The 18,372-nt window shown below is 35.7% G+C and overlaps 1 pseudogene; it reads left to right on the top strand.

The window, feature by feature from the left end:
- LOC140332057 (UPF0462 protein C4orf33 homolog pseudogene) overlaps positions 1–17,255 on the top strand; it is a 70,894-nt pseudogene extending 53,639 nt beyond the window's left edge.
- The last annotated feature ends 1,117 nt before the right edge of the window (positions 17,256–18,372 follow it).

Below are 18,372 nucleotides of genomic sequence, written 5' to 3'. Positions count from 1 at the left end.
CCTTTAAGAGATGTGCTTGGGTTTTGATTGGCAATCCATATATTTTCATGTTTTGAAGATAAATCTTTAGTCATCCTTTTATTATCAACTTGGGAGGCATGGATGATTCCTTGCAGCTTGCAAACTTCACTTGACTTCAAATGATAGGGACTTTACGTGTGCATACATCTTGTAATGTTGACGTATTCCTCTTAGCTTGTCTGAATAAATTTGTTGCAGATGCAAGGTGTATGCAAGGATAAATAACATTATTAAACTGTGCTCTCTTGCTACATCCTTTAAATAAACACATAAAAAAAGTGACTTGAGGTGAGTTATTGGAAAAATGTTTTTGTTTTGGTTAGACCATTCATCATTTACTTACACATTAATATTTTTTAACATTATCAAAATAAATGAAGTGTAGACATTTGGGAAATAATTAAGGAAATAAAAAAATCTCCAAACTCTTTTTCCCTTTTTTCCAATTATCTCCCTACATTCCTGCTCCATTCCTACCCTTCTTTAATCCATTCCTAACCTCCCTCCTCTGTCCCCATGCTAGTAACATATACTGACTACTCTGCAACAGACATGAGCGGCAGACTGAAGAGACCAACCCCTATGACACCCCCAATCAGGAAGACTGTTACCTACTTTTTTTCCATGCCACTGTCGCCTCTCTTTCTCCTGCCTGCCTGTGCTCACTCTTAGTAAGTTTTATTTCAGTATTGATGACCAAGCTTAACAAGAGGTGCATTGATATTGGCTGCTGATTATTCTAAATTGTCTGAAAGCTGACATTTTCATTACCCATGTGTGCTGAAACTGCACACATGCAAAGTTACACAGGGAGAACTGCACTGTCATACTGCAGGACACATTAGCAGCATTCCCTTTAGCACATCTCCCAAGACACATACCACTTCTTCATCTGCCTCCTACCTTCCTTACTGCTTTCACATAAAACTGCTTCATGAATAAATTTAGAAGGGGTGTAATTTTAATATATGCAAAAGATGCAATCCTATGAACTAGGACTGGTTAGGCAGCCTGGAGTGGCTCTTTTGAAATACTGCAAAACAAAATACAAATACAATTCATTTTTTTAGTTCAAACATATTTGTAATTAATCTCAAAAATAGTACAACAGGAGATTAGTAGCTCGGTGGAAGCCGCTCTGTTTAGCAAACTTGATACAATCCTACTGAAACCCATCAAGAAATTGATTGGATTGATACTAGTGGCCAGTGAAATTGCGTTAGCTAAAGCATGGAAGTCCCCCGCGATTTCCATAGACCCCATAGTATCCAAGTTGAATTGGATCATGGTGAATGATAGACTCACCCACACTCCCTAAAGAATTCCCTAGACAAATTTGAGGATATCTGGGAACCATGGATTTTCTTTAATAGTTTATAGTTCTTGCTCTCAGGGAAATCATCTTGGAATATGGTGTTTTAATTAAGTTCCTCTCGTACTTCCTCTACCTTCCCTTCCCCCCTGCCCTGTTGTGTCTACCCTATTTTCTTGGTTCCCTTCCCCTTCTACCTTTTGTGTCTCCCCACATGTCCGTTATTTGTTTAGCGGTATGGTCAAGGTGTGGGAAGCAATTTTGCACTTCCCACTTGCAATTTAATAATGCTTGTGACTTTGCCTGGAATAGAGCCTACTTTATGACTTTATTTGTCTCACATATTGCTCCGGGAAGGGGTGGATAACAGGTTCTGTCTATCACAAGTGATGCATGTAAAGCTCTATGTATGTTAACATTTAAACTGACCATACTTTGGGTTTAATTGGTTCTTGTTTATGTCTTTTCTTGTTACTATTATGTTCTGAAAAACCTTAATAAAAATATTGAAATACAAACATATTTGTAAAGGGATCTTTGACCTTGACACAGAAAAACTATCTCTCCAAGTTATCTATTTTCCATCTTTATTCTTCCTAATGTATTTGTAACGCATCTCAAAGGAGTTCTATCATTGTAAAAAGGGATTTAGTTTAAAAACATACTCATTAGTTCTGTTCTAAAATGGCCATGTTTGCTTCTTTCAGGGTGAGGACAAAAGTTCCATGCTCAGTCATTAAAAACTAGTACAATTGTGCTTCTCAAACAAATACTCTTTTGTAATAAAATGTGCATTTATGTTTTAAAAATGCATTCATTCATTAATTCATTTATTAACCAAGGTATGGCAAAATATGAAGATGGCTTACAAAAAGAAAAAAGCTTTGCTTCCTTTTAAGGTCAGTGTCTTTGGTCTTTGTTTCTATCCATGATAATCTCATCTCCAATCTCGACCTTTTTTCCATTATATCTGTGAAAAAAAAATAAATTATATATTCCTTAACCTAAACTTTTGCTTTCTCCAAAAACATGCACAATATTTTTGAGCACATGCAACATTTACCTATTTATATTGGGGACTTTTATTTAGATGATTTTTCTGCATTCCACAGCAATCTAGGTCTTTTTTTCCAGGTCTAGTTTTTTGGGGGGTTTTTTTGTTTGTTTTGTTTTGTTTTGTTTTTAGAGATCAATGTAGGGCCGCTGAAAGTCATATATTTGTAGCCAATCTAATACACCAATATTATTCACCTAGTTTCTGTCAATAGAAAATTGGTCATGTCTAGTGAGTTGATTCTTCCTAGCCCTTACCTTTGCTGCCTAACTAAAGGCCTGCTGCTGCTTTCTGCATTTCCAACAACAGATCCTTCTCTAATAGCTCTCTTGGGTCCCTTCTCTATCCATCTTTCCCCCAAAAGGCATTACTAAAAGTTCAAAGGTCTATACATCCTTTTCATTTATTAAAGGAATATTTTTTTTAAGTTTTATGAACACCTTGTGATTGCTGTTGACATTTTTAAAGAAACAGGTGAAACTAATTTATCTACCATTAAAAAAAAGCAACATTTAAGGAGTGACAAATAGATTTTTGAAAATGTCAAACAAAAAGGCAATTACAATTAAAGTGACAAATGTTGTAAATGTGTTGTAGGAATGGTGGCTGTTGAGGACATCTGGGGAGAAAAAGAATAAATGAAAAAAATACAAACTTGCTGTAAGTTTATAGTCAAACAATGTAACTTATATAAGGATTAGGATGTTAAGATCAGGGGTGTAGCCCCAAAAAAGAAGAGGGGGCACAGTACATGCCAGCCCCACTACACCCCTGCCTGTGTTACTCAAAGGAGAAGACACTTCCCCCACCGCCCTGAGCCTCCGATCAGTACAGGGGACATGGTCTGTATATATAACATTGATTTTAAATTACTGTATCCTATGAAGCCTACTCACACTTTCAATGTATGCTAAGACTACACATAAATGGTTTTCTCTGATACCTAAATCTAGGTTACACATAGTCCAGTATGGAAAAATACAAAGTTCTTTCCATTTTGCCTAAACTTATATTTGTAGTTTTTTTTTGTTTGGCTTGGTTGCCCATTTAGTAGTTTTAGCAAACACTTAAAGTAAAGTAAACGTTTTAGTAGTAAAACCCAAATTAATTCTCCTTCTTTTATTCTATTTTTTAGTTCTGAATGTTATCATAATGGTTTAGTTTACTTGAGAAGGCTTTAAAATACCCTCATTGTTTAGCACTGCTATTTGCTATTTTAGAAAATTCATAGCTGCACCTGTCTTCTCAGAGTTGGAGCTTCATAAATTGTTTTCATAAATTAATAGTTTTCATAACAGATAGAGCATTTTTTTTAAAGAGAAATGAATTTGAGACTGCATGCATCTGTAATCACTTATCAGTGCAGGGCATAGAAAGAATGGCTTCTATGAAGTAGGGCATAAGACCAGAATAAATGTATAACCTAATAAATGTATAACCTAAGAAAACAGGTCGATTTTTGCAATATCTTTTATTTCCTCTGCCTTGTTATCTTTTCATCCACTGCAGTATTATGCTTCTGTTTTAAATCTTTCTTTGTACACCTGTTGGTTTTTGTACGTTTTTTTTGTTTTGTTTTGTTATTGATCAACGTTTTTTTTGCCTTACTCTGGATTACCAAGTCCATAGGGTTTTATATCTGGGATATGCTTATTTCCCTAGGGGTTGAACTTGATGGACTTTGGATGTCTTTTTTTCTAATCTAAGATAAAATTGGTAGATCCATTTTTTGACTATGATCCAGGCTCAAGATATTAGATTTGGCCATCCAAATCATACAGACAAGGAAAAAAATACTTTAGAACAGTGGTCGCCAACCTTTTCGGACCTACGGACCACTAAATGCATGGAATCCGGACCACTCATGCACGGGGCGACGTGTGTCACTTAAAGGGGAAGAAACTTCCCTCATAGTAATGATACCAGAACCCATATGGTTGTGTCCATACAGGAAAATGGTCCGCGGCTCGGGCCAGAGCAGTGGACCACCAAAATTTTTTCTTTTTTTTTGGCGACCATTGCTTTAGAACACCTTGTTTAAACAACTCTTTTTTTTACTCAAGCCAAGCAAAATATTTAAATCACTGCAAATAGTCATACTTGTTAAATTCATAGTAGATAGTAATTTAGCCTAACTTTAAAATGCAACACCAGCTTTTTTTTCTTTGTTTTTGGATAGCCTACAGCGAGTTTAACTTCCCAAAAACTATTGAAGTGAGAGTATTCTTTCCAACAAAGATACAAAAAGCAGTAAATGCATCAAAGTGGCTCCAACCCTATACTGCACCAATTAAAACTTATATATATAAATATATATATAAATATATATATGTTTTTGTTTTTTTTACAAACTTTGACTACATTATAACAGTAAGCAAATTTAAGTACATTTGCGTTGTCAACTTTGTAATAAAAAAATTAAAGTTTGCTTATTCAAATGTGTTAAATGTAATGTTAAATGAATGTAAGTAGATGTTATGCTTGTTAAATTTGTGAAAAGTTATACCATACCAATCCATCAAGGCCTATTAGTACTATTAAGTACATTTTCAAAAAACAACTGGATTAAATGTACTTTTACTGGAAATGTACAAGTAAATAATTTGCAATAATCTTTTTTTACTTTCTATTTCGAATACACAGCTTTTTATACTGAACTCTGCAATGCAGGTAAATAGCATAAATATGCCCAGATTAATATAACATTATTAAACAGCTTCAAAAATCATATTTATTAGGTGCATACTTTAGCGTTAACACTTTAGGAATAACTAAACTAACTGAATTTATAATTAAAGAATATGTAATCAAATGAGTACAAGTATAAAAACTAGAAAACAGTTTGAGAATTAAATGTAAGCCTTCTGCATTTCCTAATTGTTTATGATAAAGTCGAAAGCATTGTAAATTTATAGGTCGCTGATTAGGAAACATTTGTGCTGATTGCACTTTTGCAAGCAAATGGGTTTTGTAAAATCTTATCAGTGAGTCATTCTGAGAACCTAATCAAAATATCAGCATCAAATCAGGCTATGGTGTTTTCTCAAATATTACGTTTGTCATAATGAAAAACTATGAAACAGCAAACTTTAGCAATTTAACAGAGTGAAACTGCTTACTAAACTTTATAGGCAGAATGGAAATGAACTCTGCACTAATGAATAAAGAATGTTATTCATGGTACAGTTGGAGGACTTTAATACAAATGGTGACAATGATTTATTTAATTAAAGAGTTCATTTCCCATACAGTTTCTTGTTTCTTTTGTTTTTGGTTAAGTTATTCATTTATAATATTCATAATAGGACTGGTAACAACCTTTCTTTTTATTTGCAACAGTGTCTATAAACTATAAAATAGTTGATATGGAGTAAAGACAGTGTTGGTATTGTTTAATATCCATATTCCTGATCAAATACAATTGTAGGACAGCCTTAAATTGGACTTAAACAAACACGATCAACATATTTCACACCAGAAAACCAAACTCTACAACCAAACATTATAAAAGCATTTTATTACAAATTACAATGTAATAAAATCATCTTATAAATAAGCAATTCATTATAAAACCATATGTTTTTACCAAAGATTTTCCTATTGTACCAAGTTTTGTTCCAGCCTTTGTATATCAATATTGCGCCATGCAGCACCATATGTCCAAATTAATATATGTATATACAACTGGTCCATGTGTTCTCATACCTATATTTTTGGAGTAAAAGGCTAAAGCAATAACAACTTTTCATAGTTTCAGTGAACCTTATTATCTCATCAGAGTCTGGATACTTCCGTATTCACCAAGGTCATGCTACAACTGTATATGGGTCCACTAAGCCTCTTAGAAACTTGCAGGGGAAGAGAGAAGGAAGAGATCACAGGCTTTTAAAATCCAAATATGAAAATTATGGGTTAATGGAAGTGTTTCTAAACATTTATAAACATCTCTAAAGGCCTACTTTTTTTTTTAAGTATTTATGAAGGCTTGAACTTGTAAACACCCCTATTTATTTCAGTGGAAGCAATACAAGTGTTTATGGGTAGTTTTAAAGCTTTCTTTAATACTCAAAAATGTTCCACCCACAAATCCTTTGGTGTAAACTAGCCCATTAGGATAAATGGAAATGTAAAACATTAAAAGGCTGGGGAAACAGTAGACTTGGCTGCAACTAGATTTTATTACTATGTAAAAATGTTACCCTTAGATTCCTTGTAATGGAAACATTAAGTTTTTAAACATGATTTCTCAAACCCTCTGTTAGGGTTATAACCCCACTGCACAAATTTCAAACATTTCTAAGCAACATCTTAACGTTACAAACCTGAGGGAATCTCTAAAAATGTTACTTTTGGGTATATATTTTTAAAGAGTTTTTCCCAGACAAAAAGATGTTCCTGTCCCTATTACAATAAGACTGCTGAGGTGGTTGTAATGAACAAAGACTCTCCCGCTTAAAATTCAATTTGAGAAAGTACATTGCAATCCTTTTATTATTTCTTTAAACCAGAAGGAGGTGAGAATTTATAAAGGTCACCTAAATCTGCAATCTACTTAAATCATATAGAGTATTAATTTCTTCTTCAATAAAACTGGAGCTTCACCTGTATATTTAATTCAGGTTAATTATATGCAGTCTGTTCCTATTAAAATAGCAAAAATTATAGAATCCTGAGGATATTTTCTCTTTTACCAACAGCAAGCACATCTGTAATTTAGTTAATTACCTTTCATTTATTTTTCACAGTGACTAGAATAAATAATATTAATTAAAAATTAAAACTAATGTAATCCTGTTGGTATTTCTCAGGACATAAACAATATTAACATAAAAGAAAAGTTTGCACATTAAAAAAATAAAGTTTTCATAGATAATACGTGATTTAATATTTAATACCATGCAAATGTAAAGGTTAGTAGTAGCAGTTAGAAAAAGCTCAGGGTTTGTTGGCAAAATACTGACCCTTCTGCAGTAAATGACCTGCCTTATTGCAGCTTTTTATTGTATTTGCTTTCAGTTTCAAGATTTGTTTTTGTCAGATATTGAACCTACTGCTTTTAAGACTTTTTATACTTAAATGCTTTCTGTGCTTTGATGTTCTTCTAGCAGCAATTTTGCCATTTGTTTAGGGTTTTTCTATTTTCTTTTAAGGGTCAGGTTGCTAAGCTAGCACACAACTCTCATCTGTAAATGGGCAAACCATGAAAGAGTGGAATAGTCAGGCAAGGGTCAGATTAAAGGCACACCAATTACCCAAGAAGTATATTTAATTTATGGGATGAAAAATGTTAACACCTAGAGCCACCACACAGGGAAAACATACACACAATTCATGCAGAGGTATCCTAAATAAAATAAATCTGCGATACTAGTACCAAGGCAAATGTGCTAATTGCACAACTAACATACTTCTCTTATATTTTAATTTTTTAAAGATAAAAACAAAAAAAAAAACTGTGACCAGGCAAGTCCTTTACTGCAGAAGGGATAGGAAAACAAATATCCTTTGCTGAAATATTTTTTTGTTTTTGTTAACCTGTTTTTGCTGTGACATCTGAATTAGCTGCTATGTGCATATGCACAGTACTAAAAATTAGTCTTTTCTACAGGGTACATATTTTGCACAAAAAGGCAAGGCAAAAAATGGTGCACAAATAGGCAAGGTCTTTAAAGATTTCAAGACACCTTGATGCATGGGACCTTATTTAGTAAAGCTCCCCAAGGCTGGAGAGGATACACTTTCAATAATGAAGCTGGGTGATTTGGTCCAGGTTTCAAAACATTTGCTAGCAAATAGTAAATGATGTAAGAAATCCATTCCAGGTTTGCTGAATAACCCAGCTTCATTGATGAAAGTAACTGAAAGTAAGCAAAGATCCTCCCTTTCTGTATTTACCATCACGGCAAAGACTGAATGAGAGCGCAGAGCCTTCTGGGAAACACAAGTCCCAAATCTCAAAAGGCTTAGGCATTTATTTTAGTTCCGCTTTAAGTATGGAAATATTATTTGTAGATGGGGGAACGCATAACGTTTGAGCTAAATTTTATTTGTTTTTTGTACATGAAAGCAAAAGTGATGGAGTTCACAAAATCATTGTTTTCATTCCATATATAAAGTTATTTATTCATTTTAAATGTTTTATTGTTTTTAATGTTGCCAATATTTACATTGCATTCTTTTGTATTAAACATGTTTCCCTGGCCTATCACAATACAACAGATTTATAAATGTGTAAAAGTGTCACATTTACAGAAGTGTTTCTGATTGACTTTAAACAAAAACAATTTCAGTACAAACCATGCTGTTCACACTAAGAGGACAACCCTAGTGTCACACTCATCTCTTCCAGGCATCTCTCTCCTGTGCATGCAGACAGTTCTTGTTCTGGGCGTGCCTCTGATCCCAAGATTTATCAGTTGCACTCAATCTGCTGGCCAATTAGAAAATAGCCTTTTAATCACCCATGACTATTTAGCTAGCTCAGACATGTGGCTGTCACATGTCAGTTGTTAGTTTGTTAGTTGTGGATGCCACTATATAAATACAAGTTAATCTTTTTAATAATACCAATAAACAGTCCTAGATTGCTATCAATTGGTATGGTCTAGTCAGGTAAACTATCATATTATTCATTGGAAGATTCCCTCTCTCTTCCTATTTTGGTGGTAACAGGTAAATTGTGGATTTCCCACCACTACCTGTACTGAAAACCATGGTCATGAGGAGGATTGGTCCTCTCATCTGGGACACCGACAGTATTAGAAGTCTAAAAGGGTTTTGACTATTTTTATGAAACAAAAGTTTTAGATACAAAACTGCCTTAACTTCAAAATATTGTATGCCTGAACCAAGCTGACCAAGAGCATAGAACGCCTGTAATAAAAATGAAGCAAAGAAAGATCACTGACTATTAAAATTATTTTTGGTTCTTTTATACAACCCATCATCTAGTATCACTTCATTGTTTCTTGGGATCTCCTAAAATATTTATATATTCTTTTCTCATGTCAGGACCTGAAGGTATATCCTTTTATCTCACAAAGGTAGTCTTAAGAAATAGAAATATGTAAATATAAAAAGAACAGAAGCTGTCATTAAGCAATACATAATTTCTATGTCCTTTGCTAGTGCCCTTTGCTAATTAGCACCAGCACATATTATATTTATTATATTTAAATTTTAAAGTGTTAAAAAGAATATATTGACTTTGCTGCAGCGCTTTAGGTTAGCCTTCAAGTATGTATTTGTTCACTTAAACTTATTCACATAATTATTTAAAAATATTATTTAAAATATTGACATGTCACTGGTATTGTTTGATGAAAAACAAGCATAAGTAAATTATAGTTTATGAGGGATTACCTCCAAACATACTGCAAATAGGTATTCCAGACTCAATTCAAATTCCAGAGCATTCTGCCCCCTCCAAAAAAAGAATAAAAAATAATCAAGCAGTGTTTTCCCTCATGGAGGATCAGTGGCATCCCGATCCAACAGAACAATAACACAAGTTTGAGTCTCCTGGCCCCTGCTTACATGCTTCTCCAGAGGACCGAAACCTAATCCCAACTCACAAGCCCATGAAGCCTGTCTGTCTGAGCCACCTGGCCTCAGACTCTAATTTCCCCTAGATGGAAAGGAAGACTCCCTGTATGACTAGACAGGTGCTTCTTAGACACTTCTACATCCCGGTCTGGAAGAGGGACGGAGTGCTTGGCCACCCGATTCTTCTAACACACTCCAGTCCTGGATTTCAAATGAAGAGCAACAAATCTGCTGCAATACTATTTATTATTCACAGTCTTATCCAAGCTCCTAAATCCCTCTCCAAGGAAGTTGTGGACAATACCTTATAATATATTTTCAATAAAGCTTTAAGCTTTTCACAATTGTACAAGCTACAAAAACAACCACTAATTAGTTTTGATAAATGCAAAACAGTATATTCCAAATCTTCAATACAAAATCCCATAACTTGCAGTCCCTGCACATCGTTGTGTCCTCCAAATAGATCATATCACCAAAGAGTTTTCACAAGCAACAGGATAGCCAATGTGAAATGGCCCTTAGGTTTACAGGGGGTTACCTTCAAGTAGGTCATTGCTCTTTTTATCATAAACCCTGCACCTACTAGATTCTACTGGCATTTAAAGCCAATTTTCAAATGTATGAAGGAGTCAGCAGACTGTTCAAATTTTTACCTCAATCATTTATAAGTATTTTGTCCCATTAGAAGCCTAATTTCAGGATGTTTACATAGGAATACACCCTAGTTGCCCTAAAGAGCAAACAAAGTACTGTGATCCACTGCAACCAAAAGAAAAGCACCTTCAGCTTCCTACTTAGAAAAGTGGTGTAAACTAGCTTTGAGGGGAGACAGACGCTGGATCTTACTTGGTTGACAATATCCAAGTAGATCTCCAACCCTTGGGGCATTAAAGTATCATATTCTGCTAGCAAACCTGAGAGTGTTTGGAGCCTAAAACAAAATGGTTGCTTAAGTTGTGTTTGTTGGAAAAAAAACTCAATAAACATACAATTTTATAAAACAAAAAATGGTTGCTATACTTAGCACACACACTGCTTGTCCCCTCACCCTCCCTCTTGAATGCCTAAGTAAAGCAAAACTGAATAATATACCAAAGTGATTGACAGACATCTTTTTTGCAGCCACCACATTCCACACTATATAAATGTGAGATTCTATGCATCCAAGATCTGCACTGATGTAAATAGACTTAAAAAAAAGTACCGGTAACTGACCGTGCACGATATGAATTTTCCTGTTTAGTGGATGCAGAAAGAGATTAGTTATGAGAGAAGGTTATGTTACGGTTCTACACTCTTAAATTCATCCAGGATTTACTACTTGATATTTTTAACAGGTAAGTCTTCTACCTTGCCTTCTCTCTTGGTATAATCTGCAGGGTTTTGCTGTCAGTTTAACAGCCAGGTCCTGCTTTGTATATCAGTAGTGCTGACAGTTGTTCCTGTACAAATCAGGCATCATTTATAAGTACATCAAACAATATTGTCAAATTTTATTTTGAATAGTTCAAATGTGCAAATCACGGGCCTTTTAATGAATAAAATCCCCTAATGGACACCATTTTAACCATTAGTTTATCCTAACTATTTTTGATAATGTCTTCCTGTTTTCTTACTTACCTTTTTTTGTTAATTTTTTTAAAATTATTAAAATTTTAAATTGCTGTACCACTGCCTCTTCTCCCTCTGCAGCTAATTGAGCATCCATGAGTTATACACTGGAAAGAGCTATGTTATGAACACCAATGCCTTGAGTTTTAAAGAAGAAAATCGTTTTACAAGGTTTTACAGGTTGCTTAACCTCCCTGGCGGTCTAATTATGTCTGTTTTTTTATGTCAAAAGCGGTACATTGTTTTGTGTGGAAATTTGTTGTTATTTGTTGTTGTAATATTTTAGTCCCGTAATTCTTAGGAATAACTCCCGGGTATGATAAACCTTGAAACATAAATCATAAATTATAATGAAAAAAAATTATAAATATTATTTAAAAAAAATAATGACTTTAATAATTTTAATAAAAAATTTAAAAAAATACATTTGTACAAACAAAGGTACACTATTAGATAAAGTTTTGGATTTGCTTTTTATAACTTTATTACTGTGATCATGTTTTAAAGCAGATTACAACGTAATCTAGTTTTAAATTTCCCACCAGGCCACGCCACATCAGCGTACCGACGCTTCACGCATCCTGGGGAGCAGGTACGATTTTTTTTTATGCTACCCCGAGTGTGGCTCGGGGTTATTGCTTTTGGTACATAAAATTCACACCAAGCCACACTCAGGAATACCGTGGGTGCCAAAAGACCATACCCTGGTGCCGACTGCAAAGAAAGTAGAAAGTAGAAAGTCCAAATTATTTTATGTGGCTAACTTTATAAATTATTTCTTTCTTTCCAAGAGGCATAGAGGCATATTTTGCAAAAACCAATACAAACATTGCTATAAACATTGAGAGATTTTAGAAATACTAATTAAGGTTGTTGTTTTCATCTCTCGGTTCAGGAATGAACATCCAAGTTTACACTCTCACCTGACAAAAAAATTGTCATATTGTTCAGCTAGTTTTCTAATCCCGAAATACTTGACAGACATCACTGCTGAGATATGACCTCATTTTTCTTAAATGAAATTAAATCAAAACCATCTTTGTCAAGACCATCCAGCTGGTGAGTGCAAAGTGAAGCAACAGCAATACGATGATGAGGTCATCCCCGTGCTTTCTCCTCCTATGTGCCATTTCCCTATGTACATTAATTATCTTGCTTTCCTGGTCTGATCCCTGCTATTTTCTTACTCAAGCAGAATTTGAAATCTTTGTATCATTCTTTAAAGAAGACACCAGTGTTCAGGCTAAACACATTTCACTTACTTTTAATGGGATCCAAGACCTTGTAAAAGACTTTACAGAACAGCCATTAAACAACACATACAATCAGGGAAATAATGAGATGGTCTCTGTTTAAAAGTTTGCATACCCCTAGTACTTGCATACTTTTAATACTGCCTATTGTCCTCTTTAGCTGGATGATGCCTTTGATTTATGGTGGATAGGCTGCCTATTCTTTTTGGCAAAAAGCCTCCAGGTCTTGTAAATTCATGGGCTGTGTGGAACTGCACATTTTGAGATCACCCCTAAGTAGTTCAATGATATTAAGGTTAGATGACTGTGATAGCACCGTCACTTGTTTCTGCTGTAGGCACTGAAGGGTCAACTTGGCCTTGGACTTACAAATTATGTTAGGGTTTGAACAATTTTGTATTCTTATATTTAGAACTTTTAATTTCTAAAGGACAAAAAATATGCATCTGCTTTATTTTGTTAGCTTGAGTTAGCATTAATTCATTAGTCACTCATGTCAATCTATGTCTAAATTGTCTATAAATACTACATAGTTACATAGTTACATGAGGTTGAGTTAAAAAAAGACATAAGTCCAGAAAGTTCAACCACTAGTAAAGTAAACATATCCTAGATATAAAACTCTATGGACATGACTGCACTATGAGGGAGGTTTCCCCCCTTTGAGTGACACCCAGGTAATTTTAGTGGTCTGCGGGACCGAAATGATTGGCGACCATTGCCTTAGACAGTATGAAGCATGCATGTTGTGTATGAGAGAGTGCATACCTGTACTTCACATAGATTGTAGACATAATGTATGGACTTTATTCCATTACATAGTCTGGTGTCATCTGCAAACACAGAAATGTTACTTTTAATCACAAACTCTTTATCATTTATAAAGATGTTAAACAGTGAAGGTCCCAACACTGAACCCTGTAGTACACCACTAATACCGTTGGACCATTTAGAGTATAAATCATTAATCACTACTCTCTGGATGCGGTCTTCAAGCCAGTTCTTTATCCATTTACAGATTGTCTTTTCTAAACCTATTGACCCTAATCTGCATATTACCCGCCTGTGGGGTACTGTGTCAAATGTCTCAGCAAAGTCCAAGTACACTATATCAACTGCTACTCCAGTGTCTACCTGTTTACCTACTTCCTCATAAAAAGAGTAAATTTGTTTGACAACTTTGGTCTTTCTTGAATGCATGCTGACTATTACTTATATTATTATTTTCTAGCAGAAACTCCTCTATGTGGTCTATCAAACTCCCTAGGACCTTCTATAGTTCTAAATAACCGGTCTATAGTTCTCGGTAATGACTTTGCTAGGGGTCCTCTAGGGTCAGGGTCCTCACACTCTTATTTTTCTAACAGATAGCACTAAGTCAAATAACAGATATTTTAAAAAGAGTCCGAAAACTATTTTTTTTCCCAAACCAGCCTGAACATGGTCCTAGAAGACCCATGTCCCCTGGCCTCTGGTCTAATACTGCCCTCATTAGAGACAAACAATACTGGTGTCCAAGAGTGCCTCATTGCTTTTTCATAGATACAACGGAGTAGTATCCTAGAACAGGAAATGATTTATCTAAATATCATTTCTCATATTTATTTGCAGATTAATGGAATGTAGGATAAGTTAGAGTAAAAAGAGAAGCATTTTTCTGAAAACTAAACAAAACCCCAACAATCCAAAATAATACCAGAAAAAATGTAAAATGGTGCAATGGTAAAGTATTCAAATTTAAAAATGATACGGTCTCTTCTTATTTATAAGCACATAAGGTCAGAAGTCTTCCACATATTCCAGTATATTGAGTTTATTCACTTTATTATTTTTTCCCCATGCCTGAAAAACATAAAAGAAGAGGGGTTGTCAGAAAAGTTAACAGTCAATTAATTTCATAAGACCTTTAGCTTTTTTCAAAACATGCTTGTGTACTTCGTAGGACACATTGAATTGTATAATTTATAATATAATATATATAATACCTGGCTTCCCAGGTCATGTTTCAAATCAAATCTATTCTCAGCATTTGTCAAAAATGTTGTAATGGAAGGCTAAAAAATATGTTCTTTATTGACAGCAAATTTACTTCTATACTTTAAGTACTCTCAATGCATTTTTGTCTAAGAGGGGAGAGCTGCGAGATGTCCTTTCATGTTTCTAACAGCTTGAAAAATGTCAAAGCCAGAAGCTATTCAAAAATACATGACAGAAATAAAAATAACTCATCCATCATGTATATAAATAAGGTCAGAGCCAGGCAAACATCCACTGACCGTAAAATACTATATAGGAAATAGGATGTGCATTTTGTGTTACTTGTATATAGTAACTGTTCTTGTTATTCCCCAAAATAAAAAGTTACATTTGAGTAGCAATCAATTTATCCTTCCACACAAAGTGAGGCTGAGAACAGGCAATCTGGTAAACATGGCTGTGACTTACTAGGGCTGGTCATCTGAAATAAGATATATATATCTATTTGGTACATTTCTAAACAATGAAAAACCAGCTATAAACATTCTGTGGGCATCAAAATAAAAGTTGTTCAAAGTCCCCCCATCTAATAAAAAACATTCACCACTGTATACCTTGACAATTGGATCACAACTTGTTGTTTACAGTTTTTATAAGGGATATGTAAACAGCACGTAGCAGCTGTCCATTGTGTACTAAAATTGATCAAAACTAAAACAATAGGCTTACCCAATTCCATTGGAACTGAGCCAATTGTCAGATGTTCAGGCCGATGGCGACACTAGTTATGAATGAGCTTTTTTCTATTTTATATAAAACAATTCAGTTTGTCACCAAAATCCCATTTTGCTCATAATGCCACAATCTTTTAATATCTATCAAAGACCAGCATTATGGCACTTTTTAGGCAATAACTTCAGAACACAGATTTGAAAGTAAAAACATAATTTTATTCTTGAAACATTACAAGATGACAAACATAATAACGTTAACAGTGTCATAATTAATGTACTCGTTTTGAAAATATTTGCCTCGAAAGTTTTTAGACTCAATGCATGTCACAGACGCTGAGGTCTGCTTCATCAGGAATAGTTTGAGATAAACTAAGTATATTGTTGATGAGACAGGGGTTATTGTTGGAAGTGAGCTGTGTGTAGGTGAGATTCAGGCAAAACAGTATCTATATCTGTCACAAGGGATGAACTGTATTGCAAGCGGGTGTGGACCCACTGTGCCACTGACTGGGTATGCTCCGGAGGGGCGTAAATAGGCCCCTACCAGGTCTTCACTAGAGCCTCTGATGGTGAGGATAGGCTTGGGCCGCAGGGTAGCTGCCAGGTGCCACTCCAGAGCAATCGCCGAGTCAGTGGCAGCTGACCACAGGAGTCAGGGTACTCGGTGCAAGCACCTAGGGGCTTGCGTGGCCAAGAAGATATAGGAGAGGTAGTAATTAAACAAAGTCCATGAACAAGATCCGAGGTCAAAGTCAGGCGGCAATCAGACAGAAGTCCATACACAAAATCCAAGGTCAGGGTCAGGCGGCAAACAGGCAAAGTCCAAGGGTTTGATAAGCAAGGTCCGGTACACAGGAAGGCAGACAGAAGAAGCACCTTTGCTCTTGGAGTTAAACTAGCTAAGACCATGAGATTGCTCAGGCAACTTCCTGTAGTGGGAAGTGCCTTTAAATACTAGCCGGGCTCCAGTGGTAGGCTGTAGGAACAGAGGGCGTGTCTGTGTTGCCTCATGGATGAAGAGAGACACATCCACGCCAGCTCAAACACCAGTGCAAGTCTCCAGCAGGAAGGAAACTCTGGCATTGAACTCATGTACTGGGGTTACTCTACCTGAAAGATAGGACCCGGTGCCTGTGCCTGCAATTAGGAGCAGCGGCACCGGCACGACCTGCAGGGCTAACAACAACACTGAAACAGGGTAAAGGATGGAATTTAGAATTGAGCATGAATTGAGCAGTGACAGATTGTCTGAAGCCAATAAAAAAAAGGACTGCAAATGGTTGTTACTGCTCCATTCTTCAACAACCCAACTGTTCCCCCTGGTCCTCTTTGAAAGCCTTTTAATAGGCTGTGGGACTATGAAGTGGCAGAAGCATTTTTCCTAAACCACGAAAAAGGGACAGTATCTGGAAACTGTGCTTGGCCCACACATGCACCATTTGGTGCTACTTCTCCCACAACGCAGGCATTTTTGGAAGAAGTGTCTGCCACTGTCCTCTGAACTATTCATAAGAGGAGAGGCAGTGCTCTGCTTCCCTGCGAATACTTTCCTCCTTCAGAAGACCAGCTCAATGCCTATGCTATACACGGCTCACAGAGAATTTAGGAGTCACTTAATCCAATATCTGAAAAGGAAATACAAGTGAGTAGCCTTATTTTCATCGGAGTACTCTAAGCATTTTAACTTTCATATGTTAATGAGTGAAGACAAGAAAGAGCCAGAATCCAGACTCTGGAAAATGTAAATTGTCTGAAGATCTGCATTTATGCTCTAAAGGTCTTTTAATTATTCAAATCATCTTTTTCCTAATATCGGCAAGGATAGTCTCAACATAATATATTGTACTCTTCTGTCTTAAAGTTTATTAACTGCTAAGAAATATTCACAGTAACTTACCACCTTGCTTGACCCATAAATTTTATTTTTCCTTATTATTAAATGTGAACAGTGAATGATTATTTAAAGAGACCCTGTTTTCATAGTAATAATTTTACCTAGTTATTAACCTCCCTAAAGAATTATATTTTAAAGAATCTTGTCTGTGCATTACATCCCTCTGTTTTTTTTTTTTGTATTATGATGTTGAACAAGCCTGACACAGAGTCAGAGCTGTAACTTAGTTGGTGCTTCGTAGTGTTTCCATGTTACATGTTATCATGTTTTTTTTTACATTTTAAAGCTCACTGAACAGCCTCAGAGGTGGATAGCTGGGGCTCAGAGCTGAGCACTAAATAATAGCAGCAGTGATACCTCCTTTGGTCTGCTCATAGTATAGACCAGGGGTTGGCTAACTTTTTGGAATACTAGGAGATTTCAGGAGGTCAAGAACGTACACTAGGCCAAAAGAAACAAGGTGTCCAAGGAAAGGTTTTTTATTTAAAAAAACAGTACAATCAATGGGAAACATGATGCATGTTCTTAGAGACAGATACAATATCAGGTTCTAATGATGAGGAATTCAGCAACAGAATGTCATTAAGGTGATTGTCAGTGAGCTGAGAGCACAGCTCGTTCTTACAAAACCTCATCTTGGAGAACAACTGCTTGCACGAATAAGTGCTGCCAAACATTGCGATCACACGCTTGGCACGGGCTAACAACATTGGAAACTGAGAATGTGGCAGCTGACGGTAGAAGTCAATGAGAGTAGTGCAAGAAGTAAACTTAGACAAGAGAACATCCGAAGCCTGCAGCTCAGTGAACTCCAATTGCACATCAGAGGGGCATCATGGGGAAAGTCAAAAGGAGTGCTGATGATCTTGAACTTTTGTGAACGAGAACGCACATCAGTGAAACACGAAGAGAGTTTATTCCGCAGGGGTTGACAGCACACTGATGCATTCTTCAGTGTCAACAAGGGC

Source organism: Pyxicephalus adspersus, chromosome 5, assembly GCF_032062135.1.
Source record: "Pyxicephalus adspersus chromosome 5, UCB_Pads_2.0, whole genome shotgun sequence".
Classification (NCBI taxonomy): Eukaryota; Metazoa; Chordata; class Amphibia; order Anura; family Pyxicephalidae; genus Pyxicephalus; species Pyxicephalus adspersus.
Note: the sequence above shows the minus strand (reverse complement) of the source record. Positions and strands in the feature narration are given on the sequence as shown.